The sequence below is a fragment of the Lactuca virosa genome, chromosome 3 (genome assembly GCF_052849685.1).
Source record: "Lactuca virosa cultivar CGN04683 chromosome 3, Lactuca_virosa_CGN04683_v6, whole genome shotgun sequence".
NCBI lineage: Eukaryota > Viridiplantae > Streptophyta > Magnoliopsida > Asterales > Asteraceae > Lactuca > Lactuca virosa.
The window spans coordinates 287,785,195-287,802,207 of NC_136428.1; positions in this window are offsets into that span (position 1 = coordinate 287,785,195).

A 17,013-nucleotide genomic window follows, 5' to 3' on the forward strand; every position below is an offset into this window, starting at 1 on the left:
TCTCCTACCTCAGTTCTCCCCAGAACCTTTTCCCGAAGTTGGGTCTCCACATTCTTGGATGCTCTAACGGTTGTCTTCAAAGTAGTTGCCATTTTGACCGATGGAACAAAGTCTGTTGGCAATCCGTTAGCAAACTTATCTATCTTGGAGAGTTCAGTAGGCACAAAGTAGGGTAATAACTTCATCCTCTCGATGAATGGGGTGACATACTCATCAACACTTATCCTCCCTTTCTTCAGGTTCTGAAACTCATTGTTTAGGTCTATCAGATCCACCTTTGAACAATATTGCATTTTCAACTATTCCATGAATGCTTCCCAAGACATCCTTAGGGCTTCTCCCCATGGTATTGTATCTGCCAACAACTTCCACCAACTTAAAACTCCGGTATGTAGTTGTCTGACAGCAAAGACGGTTTTCTGCTTGTTGCTGCAGTTGCAGCTTTCAAATACCATCTCCATTTCGGAGATCCAGTCCACAACCTCTACTGGCTTTGGGCTTCCAGAAAGACTTGGTGGCTTGGCACCCAAGAAGTTCTTATACATAAACCCATCCCTGTCAATTCCTCTATCTGGGTCGTTCCTCCTTACCACTCAGGGTTCAACTTGACTCACAGTACGACTGTAATTTCCTTCCTCTGACTGTTCTATGTTCATTTCAGGTTGTACAATGGGTATAGTAGGTTCATCCCTATTATTATTCAAAATTTGTCTAATCTCCTCCCTTTGTTCGGTCATCATAGCCCGAATTATTGCTTGGACTCCTGCCATCTTGATTGGCTTGGGTGCAGTTGTTACTTCTGGTGCACGCTCAATCCCTCGTGGCTCAAGTTGTCGGTTTCCATTAGCATTTCCTAGTCTGCTGCGAGTTCTCACCATGTCGATCTATACACCCAAGTAGATGTTCAGTGTACAACGTCAAGAATAGGGAAAGCTTTATTTATGATAGGCGTTTAAATCCTCCTTGTCACTCCAAAAAGTTACATGCCAATTCTAATATCGTAGTTTATAAATATGAACACATAAAGTTTCCAGATCTGGTGGGCAATAGATCATAGATCCAAGCAAATAATAGCATCCTAAGGTATATAAGGCATTTTATAGCTATATGTAAATCATTTAGCACATAAAAGTAGTTTAGGTATCTCTCCTAAAATAATCCAGTGCTCATGTCTATTCAGGTATATTTCCTAAATATAGCGGACACTCACCTCACAATCATCGCATAGCATTCTAAGTTTAAGTCTAAAAATCCTAAAAATTCCTATTTTGCTTAAACTAATGATCTGATACCAACTATGACATCCCCAATTTCACGGCCATAAAAGACCGAGTTGTTTATGCTTTATTTAAAAATCAGAGTACCCTTTTGAAGAATAATATTGCGGAATTTGTTCCCAAAATATGATAAAGATATTATCAAAGCATTTTAGAAGAAATTTATTTTTAATTATATTAAAAACGTAGGGATGTCATCGTCAATACGGTACATTAGCATAAACGGAAATAACATAGGCCTTACAACATCTAGTATTTTACTGGCCTATATTCCATAAATCTCTCATCTAATCATCACACATGTGCTCTTGTTCCACTACCTGTAATACAAGAAACTGAATGGTCAGGCTTGGGAGCCTGGTGAGCACATAGGGTTTTCAACCCACAATAATTAAGTTCTTTAATTTTCATCAAATCATACAACCCGATTACCCTTTCCCGTTATCCTCGCTTTTTGTCCCTAAAGAATCTAATTTAAGGGACCTAGCCTAAGGATTATCTTCGGAATTGACAATAATTCTTAGGGGATTCCTCAACAATATATGTCAGTAAGGCAACCATGAGGGGGATGGAGTACACCTGGTGAACACGTCGTTCACAAACACCTACAGGTTGCGAGCATGGTAACGTTCCATTGGACTGTCTAGAATGGTCTGTGGTCGTCATCTATACTCCGCTAGATGATTGTATCAACTTTAACATCAAGGCCTATCATCATGTATTTCATCTTTCATCATCCATATCATCTACCCATCTTTACCCAACATAATTATAGGTATAAAATAAATATGCAGTTTAAATCAAGTAAAACATGTACAAATTGTTCATCTAACATAGATATCAGGAACACGGATATTAGGCACATCTAACACGTAAGTTTATATTAAATACTTCATATCTATGTGTAAGATGAAAGTAACTATGCACTCACTTGTTAAAGTGATGACTCGAAATTCGGGCAGCGCTTCGGTTCTAGCAACTGTCCTTTCCGTTGACGTAACCTAGTGTCATTATCACTAAGTCTTAGTCTAATATTTATTACGACTAATTATTAGTCTAGATTCATCATTAATTCAAAGTTTACTTCAATATCTGTTAAGTAAGGATCAGTCAGGCAAGACAGTTGGGAGGCAGGACCATTTCGGCATATAGCTTTTCTGAAATCCAACAACCAAGCCAACGTGACCATTCTAGACACCTCTCCCGTAAGTAGATCAATCAGTATAACGACTTTGAATCACTGATATATATTGTTTATAGTTTCATAATAACAAGAATGAACTTAAGCATAAGTTATACTTAAAAGTATGGTACGCACAACTCACTTACAGGGGGGCTTAGCGAGAAACCAGGCTCTATGTGGGCAGAACTTCTGAGCTGTAAGCTCTTCTTCTCGGGGCCTTCTAGCACTCCGGGCTTCGCTACTAATACCTAGGAAGTGGTAGGGAAAGGTTTAGAGGTTTTGGGGGTGTTTGAGAGAGAATTGGTTGAGAAGGTGTGGAGAAATGAGTGAAAAACGCGCTCTATTTATAGGCTAGAGGAGTGTACGTACGCGGGGCGTACTAAAGCACTACGTTGGTCGTACTCAGTATGTTGGGCGTAATTCGAGCTACACAGGGCGTACCGAGGCCAGGTGTCGTGATCTCGTTCCAAGACATGTGGAAGAAGTCGTGGCCCAGATCTTGCCACGTATCACTCCGAGGTTTAATCCAAACATTATTTATCTTCTAAAATCCATAACTTTCACATACGAGCTCCATTTTTTATGTTCTTTATATCCATGCGTAGGTATCGACCAGATCTACAACTTTAGTTTAGACTCCGTCGGCTAATTTTGACTTTATTTTTAAAGTTATATTTTAACAGGCTTAGACAATTAAAGTCCGTTAAAAATTAATAACGTTGTCATCCGACGTCCGTTTTCGACTGTCTTTATATCGTTGAGCTCTTATTAATGAGATCTTCAATTCTCGTTTAGGTTGTGTCGGCTAATAATCGATCGGTCTAAAATTCGATTTCTGGGTTGTATACTGTTATGATGAATCTTAGAAAAATCATCACTTCCTCTAACAAAGTTAGATTTGGACGTTCTCTATATGCACGCTCTGATTTAATATCTACTGCGACTTCTATTTAGATTGCTAAGGCTAAAAAGTAGTTTATCAAAAAATCACTTTTTACGATACGCGGCGCCGTGGCGATTTAGTCGCGATACTTCGACGGGTCATAACTTCTTCGTTATAAGTCGGATTTCAGTTTTCTTTATATCTACGGAATCCTTGTCATGACTACTTGAACTTTCTTCAAAGATATCTAGTCTAATTATTATTTTATTTAAGATGCGTACTTTATTCCTATTTTATTATATCGTTATAAACACGTATATCGCACATAAATCACATAAAACTCAAATAATTCTTCTTCATTACATAAAATAGGTTACAATTGTTGACCCTAACTATTACATCATCATAATAATGCTTAGCTAGAAACATGGGCATTAGAATCTCTCACCACCACCATCAGCCTACTATGTCTCTTCCGTTACTCACCGTCACACCACCGCCACCATAAGCCAGTCGACCCCTCCACCACCTCTGTTATCCAATACCCTCATGCTCTGCCATAAGCTTGCTCCACCGTTTAGGTTCTAACAACACGCAAGATGTACACCGTCTTTGTAAAGCCCTTCATTCAATTAAACCGTTTAGGTTCTCCAAGGGCACCACCCTTCTTTCCATGCTTCGAGAACGTCACTGTCATCCCATCACCAGTCCTATGCTATCCAGATGAATTGATGGTTTCAAGGTTTGTGTTGAATCCATTGTCCAACGGCTGAGTCTAAGAAATCGATGTTTTGAAGTTTTATGTTGACTCGATTATCTGTCACACCCCCAAACCAAGGATGGCGGAAACGTCGGGGGGTGGAGGACTTCATGTATAGTATCATAACAGCAATTGTAATAGTAATTCAAGCAAACACAACCAACATATATATAATTGAAAAAAAAATTACATCATTGTATGAATTACATGTTTACGAATCAATTACAATATATTGATAAAATATGAAATAGTAGACGCCTTAGCGGCCCATCCTCAAAAGCACTTGATTACCTGTTTAATGATTTCCTCAGAATACAAGTTGTTTGAAAAAAATGTCAACACAAAGGTTGGTGAGTTCATAAGCTTTTGTTTGGTATTATTAAAAGCCTTTCGTTTGTAAAAGTAGTATTTGTGTTAGAAAAATCCAATATTTTCCTTAATGTGTAAATGTAGTCTTAAAACCCAAAGACCGAAATGTACAAGTAATTTGTCATATTTATAGTAAAACAATGCAAGTTTAAATCGACATAAACTCGTTAAATTTTAATGAAGTTCCCGTAAATTCCAATGTTTGTTAATACTTTATGTGAGTTTATTATAACCATACTATGACCAAGGTTGCCTAAAACGACGTTCTTCAGGCGTCGGAAATGTTATGACATTTGTCACCCCAGACCTATCGGTCTAACTGTTGCATGCAGTTTAGGTGTGGGTTTGTCAAACCCAATATAGATCTATACACAAGTATCACGCTCTCCCTCAAGGAGACTCTGGTTACAATACAGGACTTAATGGTAATTTGAAGTAAATGTCTCACAAAGTCATTAACGGAATTACGTGTTATGAAAATTTGGTACCGTATGGCCGTACCTTGCTTAATGAAAATATCCTTTGTATAAATGTACCCTTTTTAAATGTATGTGTTATGTAATGTATCATAAACTATACCTATTATAGTTTATCAACCAAGGGTAGTACGTGGTAATGTATGCAAACTATATTCAAAATAGTTTATTTAATGTTTGAATGTATCGATTGTACTTTGATTATAATCACTTGTTATTCTTTATATTTTATATGACCAAATCCATTTGTAAACTGATGTGTGTCTAAATATTAAGATAAAATGTCATATATTGCAGTAACATATAATCACATAAAGATATACACCTTGCTCAACATGTTACAAGGTGAAATGAAATTAACAGCAACTTTTCGTTAAAAACAGTTTCTGTTACCGTTCTTAGAAAATTTATAGAAAAATCATCAAAGCTCTAAATCCAAATCCGCAAATTTTGAGAGTTTGGAATATGAGTCTAGTTTGTTCGTAAATTTTATCACGATTTTTAGTGATCTCTAACAGAGGTGAAAATGTTCATAAGCACAGACTGGTCCGGGTTTGCCTCTGAAATGACAGGCAGTTTTGTAAAAATCACCATAAATTGTAGAAACATCATATGGAGATGTGCAAGTAGCCATTTTAAAGCTAAGAGCTCGAACTACTTGCACCTGAAACAGTTTTGAAAACTAAAATATTTAAGTTGACCAAAACAGTCCGTGATTAACGTCCATCTTTTCTGATGTAATCTGTTAGAAAAAGTTTAATTGTGTTCTTGATGATTTTACTTGTATTCCCCCCTTAAAACTTAAGAAAAACATGTAAATGTATGGGTATGAACTCACCTTATGTGGTTTCAGTAGATGAAAGTGAGAGAGAGGAAGTGTTCAACTCAAGAACACTAAGAAGATGTCTTGATGATTCGAGAATCTAACACCGAATAAGATGGAACTTGTGTAAGATATCAATGATTTGAGTAGAATGGAGTTTAATAATTATGTGAATGATGAAGATACTTACTAATTGAAGAAATAAATCCCTGGAGAAAGCCTTGAAGTTCTTGAAGTTGAGAGAAAAGATGAGAGAATTTTGGAGAGTGTTCTTGGTTGCTAAGTGTAGAATGAAAGAGTTTTATGGAGAATGAGGAGAGAGGATCAATCCTCCAGCTCTTACAACGTGGGAAGAGCTGGAGATTGGCTGTAAAGGTCCACTAAGGAGACAAGGGGTAGTGGGAAAGAGTGGCTAATCATAGAGTGAGGTGGTAGTGGTTTGCTTTTGCCATAAATTAAGGAAAAGCAAATATTCCCTCAATAATTAGTTCAATCACCAATTCTTTTAATATATTTTATAAAAACCCTGGAGATTTATATATTTTGGGGCCTTAGTTTATAAAATAAAGTTTTGGGTGAAAATACCACGTTAAAATAATGAAAAACGGAGTTAAAACGAAGTCGTAGTCGAAAAACCGGTAAAAAGGAGCTGTCTGCGAGACCCTCGCTTCGGACCCTCGCATGCGAGGCTTCGGACCCTCGGTCTGCTGGCTTCGGATCAGAGGCCTCGGATGCGAGGCTTCGGATCAGAGGCCTCGGATGCGAGGCTTCGGTCCAGAAGCTTCGGTTTCGGATCCTTAAAGCTATTTTACTCGTTTTTACCCCGTTTCAAGCGATTTTTGACCCGGTTAAGGGTCGAGATGACCCAAATGATTACAAAAAGTTAAAGTAACTTTTGAGAGAGATTTGGGAGAGATTTGGGAGAGATTTCAAATAGAAAGAGATAGAGTGAAAACGATTTAGAGAGGTTTCGTTTGTGATTAATTTGAGTGTCCGGCTTCACAACGCAAGGTTCGTAAACCCCATTAAACCGTGTTTTAGTGTCGTACATAATCCCGATGATTGTGCAATAGTGTTTTATCGCTTTGGTTCGTTGTTTAGCACTTGTTAAGGCTAAGGAAAATCAAACACATGAACTTTCCAAATGATGATTTCTCATTAAAATAGCGAATTGTATAGTGATTACATAACGTAAACCCTAGCATACAAGGGTTATTGGAGTTGACCGGTTTGACTTGTTGACTTTGAATTGACCGAAATATGACGGTTGTCACATCATCCCCCCGTTAGAAGGAATTTCGTCCCGAAATTTTCATTTTGACTGGGATTTCAAGAGTTTGGGAAGAGATGTGGATACTTTTGTTTCATCTGATCCTCGCGTTCCCAGGTGAATTCGGGTCCTCGTTTAGCGTTCCAACGTACCTTCACGATGGGAATACGACTTTGTTTCGTTCGTTTGATTTCCCGATCCATGATTTCGACTGGTTCCTCCACGAAGTGGAGATTTTCGTTAACTTTGATTTCGTCGAGTGGTATTACGAGTGTCTCATCAGACAAACACTTCTTTAGGTTCGACACGTGAAATGTGGGATGTACTTTGTCGAGTTCCTGAGGTAATCGAAGTTTGTATGCTACTGGCCCAATCCTAGCAAGGATTTCGAATGGCCCGATGTACCTTGGATTTAGTTTCCCGCGTTTGCCGAATCGTATCATTCCTTTCCAAGGGGAAACTTTTAGTAGTACTCGATCACCCACCTGGAATTCCAAGGGTTTGCGTCGTTTGTCTGCGTAACTCTTTTGCCGATCGCGAGACGCTTTCAGTCTCTCTCGAATATGAACGATCTTTTCTGTGGTTTCCCTTATGATTTCAGGACCAGTGAGGGTGCTATTAGAGACTTGCCCTCTAGCTAGCTGTGTATCCCCCACCTCAGCCCAACACAGGGGTGATCTGCATTTGCGACCGTAAAGAGCTTCGAATGGAGCGACTTTGATGCTAGTATGATAGCTGTTATTGTAGGAGAATTCGATAAGCGGTAGATGGGTATCCCATGCTTTACCGAAGTCTATCACACAAGCTCTTAACATGTCTTCCAATGTTTGAATGGTTCGTTCGCTCTGTCCGTCGGTTTGTGGGTGGTAGGCCGTACTCATGTCAAGCCTAGTTCCCAATGATTTTTGTAGAGACTGCCAAAACCGTGAGGTAAATCTACTATCTCTATCGGAGATAATGGATATCGGCACACCATGGAGTCGTACAATCTCTCTGATGTACGTTCTAGTCAGCTTCTCCATCTTGTCGGTTTCTTTCATTGGTAGGAAGTGTGCTGATTTGGTCAATCTGTCTACAATTACCCATATTGTATCAAGCCCGCCCGATGTCTTAGGCAGCTTGGTTATGAAGTCCATTGTTATTCGTTCCCACTTCCACTCAGGTATATCCGGCTGTTGTAATAGCCCGGATGGTTTCTGGTATTCGATTTTGACCTTAGCGCAAGTCAGGCACTTGCTCACATAGGTAGCAATCTCAGCTTTCATGTTCGGCCACCAGTATAATTTCTTGAGGTCCAGATACATCTTATCTGACCCGGGATGGATGGAGTATCGAGTCTTGTGTGCTTCATTCATGACGACATCTCGGAGTCCACCGAACTTCGGTGTCTAAATCCGGTTCATGATATAACGTGCTCCATCATCCTTGACTTCTAAGTTTTTATCCATTCCCCTTAATGTCTCTCCTGCCACCTTTTCTGGTTTCAAAGCTTCCAGTTGAGCTTCCTTGATTTGTATGGTCAGGTGGGAATGGATTGTCATTGTTAAGGATTTTACTCGGCGGCCCGAGTACTCCTTCCTGCTTAGAGCATCGGCCACTACATTGGCCTTGCCCGGATGATAACGAATTTCGCACTCGTAGTCATTCAGCAACTCCACCCATCTCCTCTGTCGCATGTTGAGCTCTTTCTGATTGAGGATATGCTGAAGACTTTTGTGATCAGTGAAGATAGTGCATTTCGTGCCGTAGAGGTAGTGTCTCCAGATCTTCAAAGCGAATACCACCGCTCCTAATTCCAGGTCGTGCGTAGTATAATTAACCTCGTGCGTCTTAAGCTGTCTTGATGCATACGCGATAACCTTCCCTCTCTGCATGAGCACACATCCGAGGCCTTGATTCGAAGCATCACAGTACACTACGAAGTCCTCGGTTCCCTCTGGGAGAGACAAGATCGGTGCGCTGCATAGGGCTTGTTTTAATGTTTGGAAAGCAGTTTCTTGTTTATTTTCCCACTTGAATATCACACCTTTCTGCGTCAAGGTGGTGAGTGGTTTCGCAATCTTGGAGAAGTTTTGTATAAATCTTCGGTAGTAGCCAGCAAGCCCAAGGAATTGTCGAATTTCGGTTGGCGTCTTGGGTGCTGACCAATTCTCGATTGCCTTGATCTTGGAGGGATCCACATGTATGCCTTTCTCACTTACCACATGTCCAAGGAAATCCACTTCTCTAATCCAGAATTCACACTTAGAGAACTTAGCATAAAGCTTCTCCGCTCTTAGTGTCTCTAGCACTTGGCGTAGATGTAGGCGATGCTCTTCTTCGCTTCGCGAGTAGATCAAGATATCGTCGATGAATACGATTACAAACTTGTCTAGGTAGGGTCGACACACTCTATTCATTAGGTCCATGAATACCGCAGGTGCGTTTGTTAAACCAAAGGACATCACCACAAACTCGTAGTGCCCATAGCGAGTTCTGAATGCAGTTTTGGGAATATCTTCTTCTTGAACTCGTAGCTGATGGTAACCTGACCTTAGGTCGATCTTTGAGAAGAAATTTGCTCCTTGGAGTTGGTCGAAAAGGTCGTCGATTCGGGGTAGAGGATATCGGTTTTTGATGGTGAGTTGGTTTAGTTCCCGATAGTCGATGCACATGCGAAAGGATCCGTCCTTCTTCTTTACAAAAAGGACTGGTGCTCCCCAAGGTGAGAAGCTTGGTCTGATGAACCCTTTGCTCAAAAGCTCGTTCAACTGACTGGACAACTCCTGCATTTCTGATGGTGCGAGGCGGTATGGAGCTCTGGCTACGGGGGTAGCTCCGGGTATTAAGTCAATTCTGAAATCGACTTGTCGTGCGAGTGGTACACCAGGAAGATCCTCTGGGAACACATCCGGGAAGTTACACACTTCGGGGATGTCTTTGATGTCTTTCACGTCTTGTTTCTTGTCTACTACATGGGCTAAGAAGGCGTGGTACTCCTTCCGGAGATACTTTTGGGCTTTGATGCATGAGATGATTTGTAAATTCGCACTAGGTTTGTCACCATAGATGAGAAGGGTTTCGTCATTTGGTAGATTGAGGCGAACGGCCCTTGCGTAACATAGAATGTCGGCACGGTGAGGAACTAACCAATCCATCCCGATGATTACGTCGAAGCTTTTTATGGTGACTGGCATCAGGTCAATTTTAAATGTATGGTTGTCTAGAGTGAGAGTACATTCTGAGTATATATCGCTAGTGCGTTCTACTTTCCCATTTGCCATTTCTACTACATAAGTATCCTTTAGTGATTGGGGATTTTGTTCAAGTAAATGTTTATATTGGTGGCTCACGAAACTCCTCTCCGCTCCACTATCGAATAGTACGCATGCATAAGAGTTATTGAGGAGAAACGTACCGGTAACCACCGTGGGATCCTCGACTGCTTCCCCATGTCCTATTGCCAGGACTCTTCCTACTCCACCAGCATTAGGGGCTTGTGCTTTGGGGCAGTCTCTTTTGAAGTGACCTGCGTCTCCACAGTTGTAGCAGGTTCGGGTTGCCCCCGTACTGGCGACTTGGTTGATTGGTCGAGCCGGCGCTTTACAGAAACGAGCAGTGTGCCCCTTCCTGTCGCAGTTGTTACAATGCATCTCCCTACAAGCACCATTGTGGTGAAAGTTGCACTTGTTGCACTTAGGTAGGGTTCCCGCATATGGCTTCGGTGGTGCTGGAGTGGTAGCAGTAGTGGCAGCATTAGTGGCAGCATGGACAGCAACAATTTGTTGCTTCTTAGCGGGGTCCTGTGCTGGTTGGCTCTTCTTTTCGTTCCAGAACTTCCTTTTGTTGTTTCCCCCTTTTGATTTATCAGTGGTGGTGGTTGTAGTATTATGACCGGCTCGGTGGTCAACAAGTTGTTGTGCCAGCTCCCTGGCACTGTCAAAAGTAGTTGGCCTTGAAGCCAGGACACTACTTTGCACGTGGAGAGACAGTCCCCAAAGGTATCGCTCCACCTTTTTCTCCTCCGGAGTAACCATTGTTGGGCAGAGGAGAGCCAATTCATTGAATCGGGTGGTGTAGGTTTCAAGGTCAGAGCCCGTCATCCTGAGGTTCCAAAGTTCTTGTTCCAGCTTTTGAATTTCACCTCTCGGGCAGTACTCCTTCATCATCAACGTTTTTAGTTCTGCCCAGGTTATGGAGCTAGCCACTTCGAGAGTAAGTGACTTAATCCGGCAGTTCCACCAAGTAAGGGCCCGGCCGGTGAAGGTGAAGGCTGCGAACTTAACTTTGCTCGCTTCGGGGCAAGAGCACACCTGAAAGACTACTTCGGTCTTTTCAAACCATTGCATCAAAGTGATGACTCCCCCGCTTCCATTGAAGTTGTCGGGTTTGCCATTTGTGAAGTCTTTGTATGAACACTCTTTTGCACGCCACGTACTGTCTCCGTGGTTAGAGTGTGTAGCTCCCGATCCCGAACCACCAGCTCCGTTGGTCCCTATCTGCGACATTGCAGCTGCTACGGCTGCTGTTACTGCAGCCTGGAACATCGCGGGATCAAACTGTGGAGGCGGCGGCGGAGGAGGTGTTGCTGTGTTGTTGGAAGGTCTTGGTCTTCTCCTTGGCGGCATGGTTCTGTCATAAGTCGTAAACCAATGTACTTTTAGTAAAAGTGTATTTATAGGAAGAGAAATCTTTTATACATAAAGTATATTATTACGTTGTTTTCCGGTATGTTTACGATACATACGATTTTATACTTTTTATTGACCCAATACATTGGGTTATGAGGTAAAATGAAAGTATAAAATATTTTTATTATAGTAACACAAAATACTCCTATAGTATTTGTAAATGTTTAGTTTTGAGTTCTTAAAGTATCCTTTGTAGTCTGTTATTAGGTTTGTTAGATTTGTTGTCCATCCTGACCATCCCCCGGTATATGCAAGTCAATTCCCGGACAGATATAGTTGATCAGGCTATATCCTTCCCAGACTTGATTTACATATACCAAGGCATACCCATAATGTACAACTCCTCTTCTTTTATTTTATGTTCTTCTAGTTATGACACTATATGAGCATGTATGCATGTATTTATACTTTTAATAAAAAAAAATCATTTATTTTCTAAAAGTATATTTATTTGAAAAATGCACAAATCAGAGACTATTAGTCCCAATTGTGTTTATAGTTTGTATATCTTATGTGGTTTGATATACTTAATTCACTATAAACTGCGCTCTGATACCAATCTGTCACACCCCCAAACCAAGGATGGCGGAAACGTCCGGGGGTGGAGGACTTCATGTATAGTATCATAACAGCAATTGTAATAGTAATTCAAGCAAACACAACCAACATATATATAATTGAAAAAAAATTACATCATTGTATGAATTACATGTTTACGAATCAATTACAATATATTGATAAAATATGAAATAGTAGACGCCTTAGCGTCCCATCCTCAAAAGCACTTGATTACCTGTTTAATGATTTCCTGAGAATACAAGTTGTTTGAAAAAAATGTCAACACAAAGGTTGGTGAGTTCATAAGCTTTTGTTTGGTATTATTAAAAGCCTTTCGTTTGTAAAAGTAGTATTTGTGTTAGAAAAATCCAATATTTTCCTTAATGTGTAAATGTAGTCTTAAAACCCAAAGACCGAAATGTACAAGTAATTTGTCATATTTATAGTAAAACAATGCAAGTTTAAATCGACATAAACTCGTTAAATTTTAATGAAGTTCCCGTAAATTCCAATGTTTGTTAATACTTTATGTGAGTTTATTATAACCATACTATGACCAAGGTTGCCTAAAACGACGTTCTTCAGGCGTCGGAAATGTTATGACATTTGTCACCCCAGACCTATCGGTCTAACTGTTGCATGCAGTTTAGGTGTGGGTTTGTCAAACCCAATATAGATCTATACACAAGTATCACGCTCTCCCTCAAGGAGACTCTGGTTACAATACAGGACTTAATGGTAATTTGAAGTAAATGTCTCACAAAGTCATTAACGGAATTACGTGTTATGAAAATTTGGTACCGTATGGCCGTACCTTGCTTAATGAAAATATCCTTTGTATAAATGTACCCTTTTTAAATGTATGTATTATGTAATGTATCATAAACTATACCTATTATAGTTTATCAACCAAGGGTAGTACGTGGTAATGTATGCAAACTATATTCAAAATAGTTTATTTAATGTTTGAATGTATCGATTGTACTTTGATTATAATCACTTGTTATTCTTTATATTTTATATGACCAAATCCATTTGTAAACTGATGTGTGTCTAAATATTAAGATAAAATGTCATATATTGCAGTAACATATAATCACATAAAGATATACACCTTGCTCAACATGTTACAAGGTGAAATGAAATTAACAGCAACTTTTCGTTAAAAACAGTTTCTGTTACCGTTCTTAGAAAATTTATAGAAAAATCATCAAAGCTCTAAATCCAAATCCGCAAATTTTGAGAGTTTGGAATATGAGTCTAGTTTGTTCGTAAATTTTATCACGATTTTTAGTGATCTCTAACAGAGGTGAAAATGTTCATAAGCACAGACTGGTCCGGGTTTGCCTCTGAAATGACAGGCAGTTTTGTAAAAATCACCATAAATTGTAGAAACATCATATGGAGATGTGCAAGTAGCCATTTTAAAGCTAAGAGCTCGAACTACTTGCACCTGAAACAGTTTTGAAAACTAAAATATTTAAGTTGACCAAAACAGTCCGTGATTAACGTCCATCTTTTCTGATGTAATCTGTTAGAAAAAGTTTAATTGTGTTCTTGATGATTTTACTTGTATTCCCCCCTTAAAACTTAAGAAAAACATGTAAATGTATGGGTATGAACTCACCTTATGTGGTTTCAGTAGATGAAAGTGAGAGAGAGGAAGTGTTCAACTCAAGAACACTAAGAAGATGTCTTGATGATTCGAGAATCTAACACCGAATAAGATGGAACTTGTGTAAGATATCAATGATTTGAGTAGAATGGAGTTTAATAATTATGTGAATGATGAAGATACTTACTAATTGAAGAAAGAAATCCCTGGAGAAAGCCTTGAAGTTCTTGAAGTTGAGAGAAAAGATGAGAGAATTTTGGAGAGTGTTCTTGGTTGCTAAGTGTAGAATGAAAGAGTTTTATGGAGAATGAGGAGAGAGGATCAATCCTCCAGCTCTTACAACGTGGGAAGAGCTGGAGATTGGCTGTAAAGGTCTACTAAGGAGACAAGGGGTAGTGGGAAAGAGTGGCTAATCATAGAGTGAGGTGGTAGTGGTTTGCTTTTGCCATAAATTAAGGAAAAGCAAATATTCCCTCAATAATTAGTTCAATCACCAATTCTTTTAATATATTTTATAAAAACCCTGGAGATTTATATATTTTGGGGCCTTAGTTTATAAAATAAAGTTTTGGGTGAAAATACCACGTTAAAATAATGAAAAACGGAGTTAAAACGAAGTCGTAGTCGAAAAACCGGTAAAAAGGAGCTGTCTGCGAGACCCTCGCTTCGGACCCTCGCATGCGAGGCTTCGGACCCTCGGTCTGCTGGCTTCGGATCAGAGGCCTCGGATGCGAGGCTTCGGATCAGAGGCCTCGGATGCGAGGCTTCGGTCCAGAAGCTTCGGTTTCGGATCCTTAAAGCTATTTTACTCGTTTTTACCTCGTTTCAAGCGATTTTTGACCCGGTTAAGGGTCGAGATGACCCAAATGATTACAAAAAGTTAAAGTAACTTTTGAGAGAGATTTGGGAGAGATTTGGGAGAGATTTCAAATAGAAAGAGATAGAGTGAAAACGATTTAGAGAGGTTTCGTTTGTGATTAATTTGAGTGTCCGGCTTCACAACGCAAGGTTCGTAAACCCCATTAAACCGTGTTTTAGTGTCGTACACAATCCCGATGATTGTGCAATAGTGTTTTATCGCTTTGGTTCGTTGTTTAGCACTTGTTAAGGCTAAGGAAAATCAAACACATGAACTTTCCAAATGATGATTTCTCATTAAAATAGCGAATTGTATAGTGATTACATAACGTAAACCCTAGCATACAAGGGTTATTGGAGTTGACTGGTTTGACTTGTTGACTTTGAATTGACCGAAATTTGACGGTTGTCACATTATCCAACTATTGAATCAATGGTTTAAAGGTTTGTCTTCAGTCGACGTAAATCGATTCCATCCCTATTTGATTTCAATTTCTTCTTGCCATGAGGTAAAAGAGTAGCGTTCTTAAATCTAATTACATCTTATACCATAATATTTCTTTTATTTTTTTTATCATGATTGCTTTAAAATATGTGGTTTGTAGGCTGGAAATAGGTAAGTAACAACGGATGTCTGATTTTCAAAATGCACAAAATTGTTCAATGGATTGCCTCAATGAAACCAATCGAGGTAAGTTTACTTTTTCATGACTTTTTATAAGAAGGATCCAATATAATAGAACTGTCTGATAGATTGCCTTAGTGAAACCAATCAAGATATGTTATGCTCACCAATATATTCCACAAACATGTAATATTGAAATGAAATTTGACTAAAAGTTAAAATCTTTTCTGAGTAACTGTTGCAGTGAAGATTTTTTTGTTTCTTACAATGGCAATTGATCCAAGAATTAAAGATATACCACATCATATTGAGTATCCTTGGGGTTTGAAGTCCATCATCACTTCCACTCATATTATCCCAATCATTATTACTTTGAAACTTGTGATGTTGTCATTTTTGCATAATAATGAATTATTTTTATAGTTGAAACATAGATTTGTTTACAGATGATGATGTTTCATGATGTTGTAATAAATATTGTAAACAAATGGGATACACCCGACAAGATTGCAAAAATTCATGGTCGTTTTGTGACAAAAGTTGCAATGTTACATAAAGTGAAACACAATAACTTAGTAAAGGTAGTATGTTGTATGCTGATATGATAAATAAATAAATAAATAAAATAAAATAAAAAAAAAAAACTAAAAACTGCATAATGCATATTGAATATCAAAATCCTACATAATATTTCGATTTTTTTTTGTAATCACAGTTCATCGGAGCATGTAAGGAACCAATGGTGGTGGTAGTAACTATGCTTCTTACTTGCTTTTTCGGGGATTTTACATAATGCACATCAATACAACCATGGTAATTAACAATTTTGTTCAATCTTTAATATGATATAATATTTCATAGGTTTTTCATTATTTGCCATTTTGTTTCTATTTTCTTTCCAGATTTCTGTAGTTGGAATAAGATTAAGGTCATATATACTGTGATGGTCCATATTTTTAGCTTTGGTGTAATCCTTCTCCATTATCTCTCCTTCTTTTGGATATATAACAAATATCATAACTTGGACAATCTATCTTCTTTGATTTCCATTGATTAATTGAGGAGAAAAAGAAAGGGGAATAGAGTTGTTCAATTAGGTGTAAAACACTTTGATACCGATTGTACTCAAACAATAAATTTTATTGAAGATAATATTGAAAAAGGAGAATAGTTTCAATTTAACCCCACGCTTCACTTAAGATTCGCTTACTACTTAAATATTTTTTTGGATATATATTTGATGTTCATTGTTGTAAGTTAAAAAAATGTTACAATTTGGTTTTCATTTCTACAATTACTCATTCTTTAAACCATGCTACCTGTTGTGACGATTTTCTTTTGTTTTTGTTTTTCATTCAATTCACAGCTAAGGTACTCAGCAAGTGCAAAGTTTGATCTTAATTGTAATTTCAAGTTTTATTATTGTGTAGGTTTAATCCAAGAGTTGGATATTGAAACACAAAATTATCGAATAGCCCAAACTGAACTCTTTGCACCCTTCCTGATACATACGAGTTGGATTAGTATTTTATAGCTAATATTTCTAGTCTGATGCGGAAAGAATAAACATTTTCTGGATAAGTCAAATTGATGGAATGTATCTTGAAGATACAAAATCCTTGAGTGTTCTATCGGTATTATTATAT